The sequence below is a fragment of the Protopterus annectens genome, chromosome 16.part0 (genome assembly GCF_019279795.1).
Source record: "Protopterus annectens isolate FY-2018-M chromosome 16.part0, PAN1.0, whole genome shotgun sequence".
Taxonomy (NCBI): domain Eukaryota; kingdom Metazoa; phylum Chordata; order Ceratodontiformes; family Protopteridae; genus Protopterus; species Protopterus annectens.
In genome coordinates, this window is record NC_056750.1 from 196268648 (window position 1) to 196283567 (window position 14920).

Here is a 14920-nt window from a genome sequence, read left to right on the forward strand (position 1 = left end):
AATTAGAGGTTAAGAAAAGAAACTTGCTGCTATGCAGCAAAAAATGTGTATAAAAAGCACATACAGGGTTTACAATGTTTTATGTGCATTATTCTTTTATAATTTTATGTTGTAGGTAAATGTCATCTCGTATATCAGTGAGAGCTGGTCAGTTTCTTATATAATTTTTATTTATATTAAAATTATACTATGATAGGGTGAATGTTTGGCATATTCTATGTTATTCATTGATGTTGATGTGAAATATAAGAATGTGCATTTGACTTATATAAAAATCGGAATGAATATTCCAAAGGAAATGACATCATTTCCTTTTTATAGGTTTTAAATTGATTGCCACTGGCATTCTTTCTTGTCCGATGAAGCTTCTGTTGTTACTGAGGCGAAAACATTTTATAATAAAGTGCGTTTACACAGATACAACGTGGAAGTATTTTTGCAATAGAATTTTAGCATTTACTGTGGATTTATTTCCTTGAAGTTCCGTGAAGTCCTGGTGCCGTATGCTTACTGTTTGTTACTTAGTTTGTCTTCCTTCCGTTTTACTAGTTTTCTAGGGTGGTGGGTTAGTCATTTTGGCCTTGCCCACGTACGGCTCTATGGAGGTGGCAAAGGCCTTATCCAGTATCCAGACGCCCAGGGGTAACAGGTGCAAGCCATCCCTGGAACAGCAGCATGGCTTGTCATGCATGACATCTCAAGCAGACAGACATTAGATCCTCTTGGACTGACAGCTGTAATTGTGCCACCTGTTAAAGCTGATCATTCTGTGTTTGTACTGTGGCATCATTCTTGGTGAGGGTTGGATGCTGCAAACGGCCAGTGTCATACCGGCCTGGAGTACATACTCAGAGAGCTCATCCATGTCTCTTTATATGTAGTCCAGGGAGGTACATCTCGGGTCATTCACACCAGCATGGACAATGAGTGCATCATATTTCTGCTTGCTTTGGGGTGACCTGCGTACTTGTTTTAAGTGGCGTATTGTAGCAGCCTACAGGCAGCTTACTGTACCCTTTCCCTTGTTCAGTCTGGTGAGTGGGACAGCAGTGTGTCTGCCTATACAGACACCTATTACAACTGTATCAGGCATGTTGTTTCTCCTTCTGGCCTGTGACTGTTTGGCACACCAGCTTTGTGTACTATGTGTTGCATGTGCTATGTTTGGAGGTTGTGGTTGCTTGGGGTCTTCTTTGGAGGCCTCTGTTGGTGTGGTGTGTTTGTAATTAGGGCCTCCGGGAATGTGTTTATGTGTTTGGTTTACAGTTGTGATAGGTCTATGTGGGACTGGGTTTGTGGTGTATGTGGTTACCGGGAATGGGTTTGTGGTGTATGTGGTTACCTTCTCCTCCTGACTAGTTTTGACAGTACTGAGTTGGGGGAGCTCAGCCTCCGGTTTGGATAAATGGTTGCATCTCTCACATATATTTGTATTTATTGGGGGGACCCCCTGTGCCAATACTTATGCCAACCTGGTAGTATACTGGTGGGAAAAGTTGTTTCTGTTTACTCATGCATCCTCAAGGCAGATAAAATATTACAAACGGTTTGTAGATGACATACTTATAATTTGGGAAGGTTCAACTGAAGACTTTCAGACATTCCTGAAACATCTACAAACCACCACGGATTTCTTAAGATTTACTGTAGAGAGTTCATGTCAGTATGTTAATTTTCTGGATGTCACACTATGGTTGACTGATGAAGGTACAATCACAACTACACTTTATAGAAAAACTGTCTGGAAAAATGCATTGTTAGCTGCAGACAGTATGCATCCAGCATATACATTTCGTGGCATAGTAACTAGCCAATTTATTAGAGTGTCCAGACTCTGTCAAAGTAAAGATGACCTTTTTAAGGAATCCAATAACTTGGAATTTCTATTTAGGGAAAGGGGTTATGATATGAATATGGTAAGAAAAATTAGACAGGAAACTATTGGTGACATTGATTCTGTCACCAATGATGAATTATTTACATCAAATGGATATAGGAATAAAGCTTTTGTGGAACCCACCTCTTATGACAATAGAATATGTTATGTCATTAAATATACAAATGAAGTTGAGAGTATTAGAAAAGTAATCAGGAAAAACTGGAATGTTCTTACGGTAAATAAGCAAATTAGAGATATAGTAGGCTCCACACCAAAATTCTGTTACAAGAACAGTGACAATCTTAAGAAACAACTTTGTAATGATCAATATATTACTAATGTAGGTAAACCTACTTGTCTACTATTGGGTGACATAGTAACCAAAGGGACATATCCTTGTTTACATTGTCCTAGATGCAATAGCTTAAGTAAAATACAGGACTTTAAGCATCCGATTATGAACATAGTTTTTAAACCTAAACATTATGCTGATTGCAACACCAGAAATGTGATATATTTGGCTACTTGCTCCTCTTGCACAGCCTTCTATATAGGCTTAACGAAGAGAAGACTGAGAGATCGTATCTATGATCACCTTTATGAAATCCGGAGACAAGAAGAGAGTAATGCATTAGCTAGACATGTGAAGGATAACCATTCCAATTTTTTCCATTTCAGGGTCCTGCAAATAATTACACCTACTTTAAGGGGAGGGAGCATTGAAAATAAGTTGGCTAAAGCTGAGCTGCACTGGATTTTAAAGTTAGCGGCGCACCTTCCACCGGGCCTGAACAGTTCCATCCCTCTTAAACCTGTATTAATTGAACGTAGATAGTACCTTTCATTGACATCTAGGGCCCTGCTATCTACACTGGTATACTATACACAGTACATCAGGCCTGGATGAATTCTAAATTAGCTATATGTTTGTATTATTGAACTTTGAGCTAATGACCTTATGGGTGGTTTATATATACTATTCACATTCTATTGTTATATGCAATTTTTTCATATGCCTACCTCTATTCATCAGTCAAGCACTTAGTATTACTGCATGAGTATTGCTTCTCAGCTGGAAACAACATACTGTATGCTAGGGAACTTTCTATTTACCAGTTAAGCACTTAGTATTACTTCATATGTATTGCTTTTCAGTTGGAAATAATATACTGTGTATTAAGGTACTTTTAGCCTTGGCTCCCAATTTGCAATTGTCTGTATGCAGCGTATATAGTGAATCATAATTATGTGTCTAATTTTATTTGATATATATCTTATAACAGATTTTTTATCTGGTAGTTCACATACTAAACCAGATATATGTCATATATCTAGTATGTATGGACACTTTGTAACATACTAACTTACATTGAAGATAGCCATTTTTTAATGTGCTTGGAACTATTACCAGCATCTAAAGGTGATCGGATGTTTTGTTCCACATGGATAAACAGTTATTTCTTCTTTTTTGCTGAGAGTGATTTGTTTGAAGCGCCGTTATTTAACGTTCGCTTTATACATTATACTGTTGGCACTAGGACCAAGGAGACTGCTTGCCATCTCTTGAGGTGCCCTATTGGTGTTTTGAATGCATGTGACAACATAGGCGTAAAGAAGGAGGGGTTGACTACCTACCGAATAACGCATTGTTGACGTTTTGATATGCATGCATTTTTAAACTAACTGTGGATTAAACTTTTTGCTTCATCAAGTCATCGGTGACCATATTTCTATTATAGACACTTCCTTTTGGATTAATACAGCAATTGATTAGCGACGGATTGTACTTGTGAGTAGTATTCCGCTGCAGTTGATATCGCAATGAGTGATGAGTGTAAATATTTGTAAGAACAAGTATATATATATGTTCTTTAGTAATTTGAACAGAACTCTGATTGCCTGTATTTAGTTTTGTGTGTCAGTGAGCATGTATATCTTTGCTCTGTTGATACAATGGTTTAGGCGACTTATGATTTTGGTGTATTATGTATAAATTTTAATGAGTGTTTTTACTTGATGTTGTTTTTTAACTTGATTCCATTTCTATGGACACTAATTGTTTTACTGAAATGTGTTAGTTAATGAGCCCGCCAAAATGTTAGATATATATATCTGGCGATTTGCCTTGGATTAATGTATCTGATGAAACATAGTCTGACTATGCGAAAGCGCTCATCTTCTGTTTTGGAATAAATGATTTTTTACAACTCTACTTTGACGGTTTTTGGACATCAATTTGGGACTCGTTGCATTTGATGTATTTTGGTGATTTGTTCGTGGTGATTGCTCTCATACTTTCATATTCATTTTATTCTGCACTTGGTGAGAGCGTCTTCAGCAGTGAGTAGTTCTCTTTGTATCGTCACCTATTACAACTGTATCAGGCATGTTGTTTCTCCTTCTGGCCTGTGACTGTTTGGCACACCAGCTTTGTGTACTATGTGTTGCATGTGCTATGTCTGGAGGTTGTGGTTGCTTGGGGTCTTCTTTGGAGGCCTCTGTTGGTGTGGTGTGTTTGTAATTAGGGCCTCCGGGAATGTGTTTATGTGTTTGGTTTACAGTTGTGATAGGTCTATGTGGGACTGGGTTTGTGGTGTATGTGGTTACCGGGAATGGGTTTGTGGTGTATGTGGTTACCTTCTCCTCCTGACTAGTTTTGACAGTACTGAGTTGGGGGAGCTCAGCCTCCGGTTTGGATAAATGGTTGCATCTCTCACATATATTTGTATTTATTGGGGGGAGTTGAGGGTTGTCTGTGTACTTGGGGCAGGTGTAACATTGCCTCAGGATTCACAGATTCTACTTGTTGTAGCTGGCCTTAGTGGATTGTATGTGTGGACATATTTTATTGCCATACTACTGATCAGTGATTACTTCCCTTTCTATGTTTGCTCTATCATGTAGTAGCTTCCTCATTCTCTTGCATGGTTTGGTAATGGCTGGAGTCCAGCATGCCAGATGCCTGCGTGTATGGCATTGTGTCTTGTTGTTATTTGTGATTGCATAATCCAAGCATTCCTGGCTGTGTTCATGGAATGCCTGTATAACAGGTTCTGCGGTGTGTCCCATATTCTGCACCTGCACAGGGCCTTTAGTGGATTCCACATCAGTTTGGAGGGGTGCAACTTATGCTTTACACATGTTTTTCACTGTGGTTTTCTGGCCAGGGACTGTGGTCAGGATGTGTATATCCGGTGTGATTACTCTATGGTCTAGTCTTACCAGTGAGGGATACACTTCTCATCTTGCCATCCAGTACGTATGTTGCTGATTGTCACATCCAGTATGCTTACCCCTCTTGTGAGAGTGGTACATTGTTCCTGGGCATTTTGGTTTATGGATTCTGGGAACTTTTCTCCTACTGTGTTGGTGCTAGTATAATGCTCCCAGTGTATGTCTGGGTATTTTCAGTCAACCAATATAATGTGGTTTGCGGGGCTTGATATATTCATGTATTCCAACATAGGCCAGGTGCAGTTCCTGGTGTTAGGACAGTAGTCTGCAGCAGGCTATATACTGGGAGGCGGTTTTAGCCACTGGTACTTGACCATGGCTAATCCATGCTGCTTCTTGTTGTGGTACCAACATGGGGGTGTGGTTATCCATGACAATTATTGCTAGTCACCCTCCTTTTGTAGCTTGTTCCATGTTTTGAGGCTGTACAGCACAGTATGAGGTGTAACCTGGTAGTGTTAGGGTGCTGATGTGACCTTGACCCAGTTTTCTATTACAGGACAGATATCAACATTCTCCATACTGTGTGCGTTTACACTGCACGCATCTTGCTGTTTAGACTTCTGGCATTGGGTAGCATTACATCTAGGTTCCTATCCCTTGTGGTACCTATGAAGGTGGGTTTGTGTTTTGAGAATTACCTATTCAGTGCACACTGTGGGTACTGACAGCCTTTGCCAGTATCCATGGGGCCTGGACTGATAGGTGCACGCCACCCCTAGCAGGTGGTGCATCATGTCATGCTCAGCATGTCTTCCCAGGCTGAAACACATTGGCTCTCCTTTGACTAACTGCATTACTTCAGCCAATTATTGCAATTGATCATCCCATCGTCATTTTGTGGCTTCATGCTTGGTGAGGGTGGATGCTAGTCAGGGTCCTCAAGTGTGCATATAGTACATGGTGTTACATTACTTAACACATGGCATTCATGCCTCAGGTGGTGCTGCAGGGCTGCCTCTGTCGGATGCACATATTACACTCCCTGTACATGTTTGTGAGCAGGTCATGTCATTTTAGGCATCCCTGTTATTATTTGAGTGAGTCAGAGAGGGGTATCATTCTCAGGGTTCCTACTGAGCCAGTGTATGTGCTATGCGTTGCCTCTTTGCCAAGGCCAGGGCATACTGGGCACGCCTCCTTCTGCCTACTGGGGCAGGCTCAGGTTGTTCCTCCTCTGAGTCACGCTCTGCCTGTGATGGCCTTGGCAATGGTGGGGGGCTGTTTGTCCCAGCCCTATGCTGGTCCTGCAGCAGCTGTTTTCGCAAAATCATATTATGTAGCATAGCACATACCATGACAATTTGGGTACATGTAGTTGGTGAGTACTGCAAGGCTCCACCAGATGTGTCCAGACACCGGAACCGTGACTTGAGCAGACCAAACACACGCTCTATTACATTACGTGTTTGTGCGTGTGCCTCATTATGGCATTCCTGTTCAGGTGTGTGTGCGTTTCTGATGGGTGTCATCAGCTACGGCTCCAGTGCATAACCTGCATCCCCCACTAGGTGTCCGTGTGGGATGTCTCCATTGGCAAATGTCTGGTACAGCTGCGTCAAATGCCAGATGTGGGAATCATGGTAGCTCCCAGGGCAGCCAGCACACACATTCATTATTATGCCCTGGGCATCACACACGACCTGGCAGTTGATGGAGGCGAAGCCCTTGCGGTTAATGTAGGCCCTACCCCGCTCACCGGCTGGTGCTTTGATGCATATGTGCGTGCAGTCTATTGCACCCACTACCTCAGGGTATTCCGTTATTTGCTGGAAGAGATGCATATTTATGGCCAATACCTCACGGGCATTGGGGAAATATACATGATCACTGACATGTGCTGACATGGCATCCAGGAACTGGTGCAGTACCCCGGAGGCTGATGCCTGTGATATCCCCATCATATCACCAGTTGGTCTCTGGAAGGTACCTGTTGCTAGTATTCTTAGGCCAACACATACCTTGGCTTCCACTGGGATGGGTTCCCCTCTGGGATGGGTTCCCCTCTGTTGGTTCTGTGTGTGAAGCGTGGCCTGCACAGCTCAACTATTTGCTGCAGGAGCTCTCTGTCCACTCTATAGCGCTCTACTATCTCCAGCTCATGTAACCCATGGTAGGTGACCCTGGGCCTGTACACTCTTCTCCGTCTCCTCACTGTGGGTTGTCTGGCACCATCTGCATTGTCACCACCCTCAGCAAGTCGCCTATGTCTCATTATGACAGCCCCTAGCATTTCTGCTCTGAGTTCAGCTTTTTCAGTTTTCACTTCTAATAGCTTACTCCTGTCTTGCAGTGTCTCTTGAGAGAAACATCCTGCACTGCTGTTTGCAGAGTTTTAAGTGCTGGGCTGGGCTACTATTCTGCCTGTGTAATTGCCTGCTTCTAATTGTTTTCACCTGCTAGCTCCAGCAGTATTCCCTGCTAGCTTCCTACTAATTCTGTTGCTTCCTTTTTCCTTTCTGTTTCCTCAGGGGGGAGCAGCGTGCATACCAGCAGAAACAGGCTCACAGTGGCTTACACGCACGCACACATGCTTACACGGTTCAGGATCTGCCTATTCGGGTTAAAACGCATGCACACCAGCGCAAACAGTGTTACAAATCTACCAACACGTTCCCACATGCTCAGTCTGCATTACACGCTTGCACACTGCCCTACTCGCGCTTCATGGTGCGCACACGTGTGCATGCACACCCAGCAAGAAACTTTGGTGTAAGTAACAGTGTACACCTTCCATTTCTTGACTTTCCTATGCTTATCTTGTGGCACTCCTCTTTCCATGATCTGTGTCTGTCATCTGTCATGTAACACTGACCTCCAATGAACTGCATTTCTTTCTACCATTCCCCCCTGTGATGTCACCTATCTCCTACTCTATTCCTCCCCCTTATGTATCTCTTACACTACTCAGAATGTGCTCATTTGCTATGTGACTGTGGGATTCAGTATCCTAACCCTCATTTACATCAGATTGCCTACTAATGCTTAGTTACATGTCTTAGACTCAGCTTCCCCCCTTAGCAACCATTACACGGTGGCCATGTTGTTTTTGGTCTGCTGGTCCCTCCATTGTCATTCCATGTATTGCATAAAACCCACATTTGTGGGTTTATAACCTTCATTTTTATGTTTTATACAGCGCAGCCCATTTGCGCGGGGCTGCGCTGCGTTTAAACAATATTTGCATCGGGGTACCTTGCCAATGGCCACATATTTGGCCATTGGCATGCTGCCTGACACATATGCACCCTTTATTTGGAGCTGACATGGCTCCATTGTGATTTTTGCAGAAACGTACTCAGTTGTCAACTGAGTACATTTCTGCAGCTAAAACGGCTCTTACACGGGCTGCTGTTTCGTGGATCGCTACTCTACCTCATTTGCATGCCTTTCGGCTGCAAGTGAGGTATTTAGCATATCCACACTCAGTCCGTGTAAGAGACGTTTTAGCTGGTCTCTTACACGGAGTTTCGGGCTGTTCCTGGATCGCAAGGCTTGCATGGAGTGTTGCACGTCTCTTACACTCCGTGCAAGCCTTCGTGAATCCTGCCCTTCATGATTTAGTAATGTACCAAAAGGTTATTTAAATATGAAGGGTGATATCAGTTTTTCATGTTCTGATGAAGTCCGTGTTGATTTTTTTTCTTTCTTTGTGGATGAAAGTACTCAACTTTACAATTAAACTTTAAGTGGCTTTTAAATTTATTCTGAAACAGTGTTTGTCTTATGATGATTTTTCTTCTATTTGTGGACAATAAGAGTTTGGATTTATTTTTAGAAACATACAGTTTAGTGAAAAATAATTCTGTTAATATTTTGGCATGTCATTCCATTTGGGAACTGAAGCTGTCTGTAATATTGAATGCCACAAGATTTAGTCATGTCCTTTAGCAGTTCATCATAGCTTACAAAGAATGTAATTTCAAACTTGTACAATGACACCTTCTATCTTTTTTCTTGCTGACACACATATAAAAAGGAATTGATTTCATGTATACATCAACATACATACATATCTGCATTAATAGATATCTACTATATACCTATATACTACAGCAAGTCAATGCTCTGGAAGCATTTGACTCAAGTTTGGTTTTGTCTATTCTTCAGTGGCAAAATATTAAATTCAGCCTTTGGCAGTTAATGTATCACATATGTATCTGGTTTAGGAATTACAGTTCAGTTCAGGTAGATAACTCACAAATCAATCAATAGGTAACAAAGTTTTATGTACTAGATAGGGTATCATAGAAGGTACTATACTAGTTTGTCCTTTCCTAGCATACTCTCTATTGAATAGTATGTATTGTCTATACCTCTTGTTTATATTATTTCTCCATTTGTCTTGTAAATCTTTGTTTGATTTATTGATGTTTACCTGCCATCTAAATAACTTGTATTGCCTTGCCTTAAATACATATTGTATCTATATGTCTAGTAACTGTTAATGGAACTTTTCTTCACGGGCCTCTACTGAAAATGGACATGTATCCAGTTGGACTAGCCCGGTCAACAAATGCAAAATAAATAAACAAATAAATAAATTAAATAAATTCAGGAAAATATTGCACAGTTCAGTTAAGGAAAAGATCTAGTACGTTTAATACTCTAGCCTTCAGCAGACCAAAATGTTGCAACTACTTCATTATATCCACAGGTTTGAGTTTCACTCTGTTCTGCAGTTCTTCCCAGATCCTTCTCCTATTTTCATTGGTTCTAGCCACAGCAAAGTTACTTGGATTCCTTACTTCAGACATCAGTGTCTTGCACAAGAGGCATATTTTTTTGCAACGAACTGTCAATGAATCACTCCGCTCTTACTTGAAAATGCAAATATACCTTTCACAACAAACAAACACATGTTCTACTCAAGCAGAGGTGGCCTCCTCCACTTGGAGCAGGTGTGATTGTCATCCCAGACTGCCTTAAGACTGCAACTCCACATACCCTACATTAGTTTCTAATGGGCACTGTACCAAATGACTCTTCCCTCCACAACTTTCACCATTGGAGATAAGCAATTCTGTCCTGCAGGATTCCACCTCACACCTGCACCTTTTGTGGCAATTCTTAGTAAATTGTCCAGTTTGGAACATGCATAGCACCTTGGTCACCTTGTGTCATATCCAGCCCTTTGTTTCATACACTCCTCTCTCAAGTGTACCAGTTTGTCAATAGTCATTATTAGGTAAAATATTATACACAATGCTACCATTAGGAGGTTTACAATAGTGGGTTCAATTTTATGTCAGTTACTAGTTCTCTATCTTCTGTATGATCCCATAAATAAAAGACAGATTGTGCACTACTTGTATCTTCAGTGGGGATATCCTTTAATGTATTTTCATTTTTCACTGCATGCCCTTTCTTCATGCTTTGTATTGGCACTTCCTCTGGCTAAGTTTTCTTTTACATAAGAAGTAAGTGCTTGAGACTCCAAGAAAATATTATACTCAACATGAAGTTGCACATTCTTGGACTATGCTGTACATGAAGTATGTGTGTGGCACTCTGCACACTCTTGGACTATGGTCTTTCTGAAGTATTTCTGGGCAATCTGCACACCATTGGACTATACTTTATAAGACATATGTCTGTGGCACTCCACATACTTTAGGACTATACTCCAGAATAATTATGTCTGTGAACTCTTGGTCTATACTCTAAATGAAGTATTCAGTAGCACTTTGCATCCTCTTGGATTATGCTGAACATGAAGTATGTTTGTGGCACTCTGCACACTCTTGGGCTATACTCTAAATGAAGTATATCAGTCATACTCTGTACATTCTTGGAATAAGCTCTTCCTGGAGTATTCCTGTGGCACTCTGCACACTATTGGACTATACTCTAAATAAACTATGTCTGTGGTACTTTGACATTCCTGGACTATACTCTAAGTGAGATACATCTGCGGTACTCTGCACCCTCTTGGACTATACCCTACATAGCATATATCTGTGGAACTCTGCACACTCTTGTACTAAGCTCTACATGAAGTATCTGTGGCACTCTGCACACTCCTGGACTATGCTCTAAATGAAGTATGTCTGTGACACTCTTGGACTATATTCTGAATGAAGTATGTGTGTGGCACTTTGCACACTTTTGGACTATGTTTTAAATAAAGTAGGTCTATGACACCCTGTACTTTGTTTGATTATGCCCTACATGGAGTGTGTCAGTGGCACTTTCCACACTCAAGAACTATACCCTAAATGAAGTATGTCAGTGGCACTCTTGTACTATACTCTAAATGAAGTATGTCAGCATCACTCTGCACACTCTTGGACTATGCTCTATTTGAAGTATATCTGTGGTACTCTGCACACTCGAGCTATACTCTAAATAAAGTATATCAGTCATACTCTGTACACTCTTGGACTAAGCTCTTCCTGAAATATGTCTGTGGCACTACACACACACTCTTTGACTATGCTTTTCCTGAAGTATTTCTGTGGACATATACACATTCTTCAATTATACTCTAAATGAAGTATGTCTGTTGCACTCTGCACACTCCTGGACTATGTTCTAAAAAAAAGTATTTCTGTGGCAATCTTGGACTATGCTCTTCCTGAAGTATTTCTGTGGCACTCTGCACACTCTTGGACTATACTGTAGATGAAGTAGGTCTGTGACACTCTGCAGGCTATTGGACTATGCTCTACATGAACTGTGTGTGTGTGACACTCTGCACACTCATGGACTATACTCTAAATGAAGTATATCAGTCATACTCTGTACACTCTTGGACTAAGCTCTTCCTGAAGTATGTCTGTGGCACTACACACACTCTTGGACTATGCTTTTGATATATTTCTGTGGCCCTCTGCACATTCTTGAACTATTCTCTAAATGAAGTATGTCTGTTGAACTCTGCATATGCCTGGGATTTACTCTAAATAAAGTATGCCTGTGGCACTCTTCAACTATGCTCTTCCTGAAATATTCCTGTGCCACTTTGTACACTATTGGACTGCAGTCTAAATGAACGATGTCTGTGGTGTTTTGCACATTCTTGGACTATACTTTAAATGACTTATGTATGTGGCATTATGCTCTAAATGAAGTAAGCCTGTGGCACTGCACACTCTTTGACTATGCTATTGAAAAAGTATGTCAGTGGCACTCTGCAGGCTCGTGGACTATGCTCTACATGAACTATGTGTGTGACACTTTGCACAGTCTTGCACTATGCTCTAAATGGAGTATGTCTGTGACATCCTGCACATGTTTGGACTATGCTCTTCCTAATGTTTGTTTGTGGCACTCCACACACTCTTTGACTATGCTCTAAATGAAGTATGTCTGTGGCACTCTGCACATTCCTGAACTATATTCTAAATAAAATATGTTTGTGGAAGTCTTGGACTATGCTCTTCCTGAATGGACTATACTCTAAATGAAGTATGCCTTTAGGGCTCTGCACACTCTTGGACTATACTGTAAATGAAGTAGGTCTGGGACACTCTGCAGGCTCTTGGACTATGCTCTACATGAACTATGTGTGTGACACCCTGCACAGTCCTGGACTATGCTCTAAATGAAGTATGTCTGTGACACCCTGCACATGTTTGGACTATGCTCTTCCTAATGTTTGTTTGTGGCACTCCACACACTCTTTGACTATGCTCTAAATTAAGTATGTCTGTGGCACTCTGCACACTCTTGGACTATCCTCTAAATAAAGTATGGCTTTGCTACTCAGGATCTACATGAAGAATGTCTGTGGCACTCTGCCCACTCTTGGACTTTACTCTAAATGAGGTATGTCTGTGACACTCTGCAGGATCTTGGACTATACATGAAGTATATCTGTGGTGCTCTGCACACTCTTGGACTATAGTCTACATGAATTATGTTTGTGGCACTTTGTACATTCTTGGGCTATGCTCTACATGAAGCATGTCAGTACCACTCTGCACACTCTCAACAGAATTTATTTCTGCAATTTTTGCGTCTGCCACTATTAGATCAATGATCTCCCCAGTCCATGTTTGTTGTGCCTTCAGTATAGCTCTGTTTAGCTGCTTCTACTTGTGGCTTTTAAACGTTGATGCAAGTGATGTGTGGCATCCAAGTCAACCTCCAATCATAATATTGTTAGCATCTGAGCCTGCTTTTCTATGGTATATTTCATTCATTTTATTTTGCATTTAGCTTGAATTCATGTATTGCTCTCTTACTACTTTAATTGTGTACTTTACAACACTATAGTTGTGCACAATTCGTGGCTCTCACTATGCTTAATTCATATTAATTCTTCAGTCCTTATACTGTTGTTATTGTATTGAATTTTTTACTTTTACTGACCTTAGCTATCAATTTCTTGTACTAGACTGAATTACATAATTCCTTCCCTGTAGATTCCAGTCATTGTTACTTCAGCTGTTAGCACATTTTTGCCTCACCTAGTACATTTCCTTCACAGCATGATTTATTTATCCAGCATATCTTCTCTATCTACTGACAAAAATCTATCAGTATAACATTCCTACCCTCAGTAATTTGACCCACCTGTTAAACACAGATGTCCATTCCACCACTGTCTCTTCTGTTGCAGGGTCACAGCACTTGGTGTTCTGAGATAGTGCAGAAAATGCTCATTAACATTCAGCTACAACTGAACCAACATATCATGATTTGTGAGAGGTGTGGTCTTAAATATAAACTAGAAGCCATCCACCCACTTACTCAGATGGTCAGTAAACAACACATGAATGCAGTCATACCTCTACAAGGTCACAATAAACCAACAGATGCTGAGGTTGTAAAAAATCACTCAACAAGGCATCAAGAGTCAGAGAAAAAACAGCTTCAGCAGCAATCCACTAACACTACCTCCATCATACTTATGTAACTCAGTAAGTTACTAGGATACAGAATGTAAACTGTCCACTGCACAACCACATAGAAGTGTCCCAGTAATTGGTGGCTCCACTTTTAGCACACTGCCTCTACTCTAAGCAGGAAAAGGACAGAGTAACAGCTGCCTTTTCAGTGCTATGATATGTGATATCACAGGGGCTCTAAAGTCATGCAAAACTGGATAAATGTGATCATGACCTGCTTGTGACTCATGTGAGGTGAATGACCTGAGGTACTCAAGGTAGAAGGGCATACAGAGAAACATACTGGAATGTGCAACACATGTTAAATGCAGGTAAGACCCTGGCCCTGGGTGAAATCCCACCCTCTCTCAAAATAATGCCCAAGTACAAAGAAAACTTAGTTGACTTAAACAATTTGCTAGGTAACTGCTATCATTCTGTGGAAATCCAGTATGTGTCAGCTTGGAACATGAAAACTGATAGCCCAGTTTGCTTCTTCAAGAGTGTCTTGTACCTTTCTTTCTATAGATTTTACATACTCAACAAATAGTGCCTTTTTTAGGTATAGTCTACCTTCTGGACTCTCTAACATACCAAAATGTTTTATAGTGAATTTCCATCTGAACCACATCAGAATTGTTTTGCTCAACTCCAAAAGTCTTAACAATAAATTGCTGGCTCTCAAGGCTCTCCTGCAACTTGAACACATCCTTACCTGCATTCCATAAAAGACCTGGCTTCACTCTAAAGACAGCACTCTCTCTCTTTACTAAGTTTTAGTGGCTATCACACATTCTGACCTACTGGAGCTGAAGAGGAGTGTCCGTATTTGTCAGAGATTCAACTCCATCTAGACAGCTTCCCTGCAACACATAAAATAATTTGCTAAACTTCAAATTACCCTAAACAAGAAAAAATATCAGTTCATAACCTATTACAAGTTACCTTCCATGTCTCTGCAGGATGGTGAAAG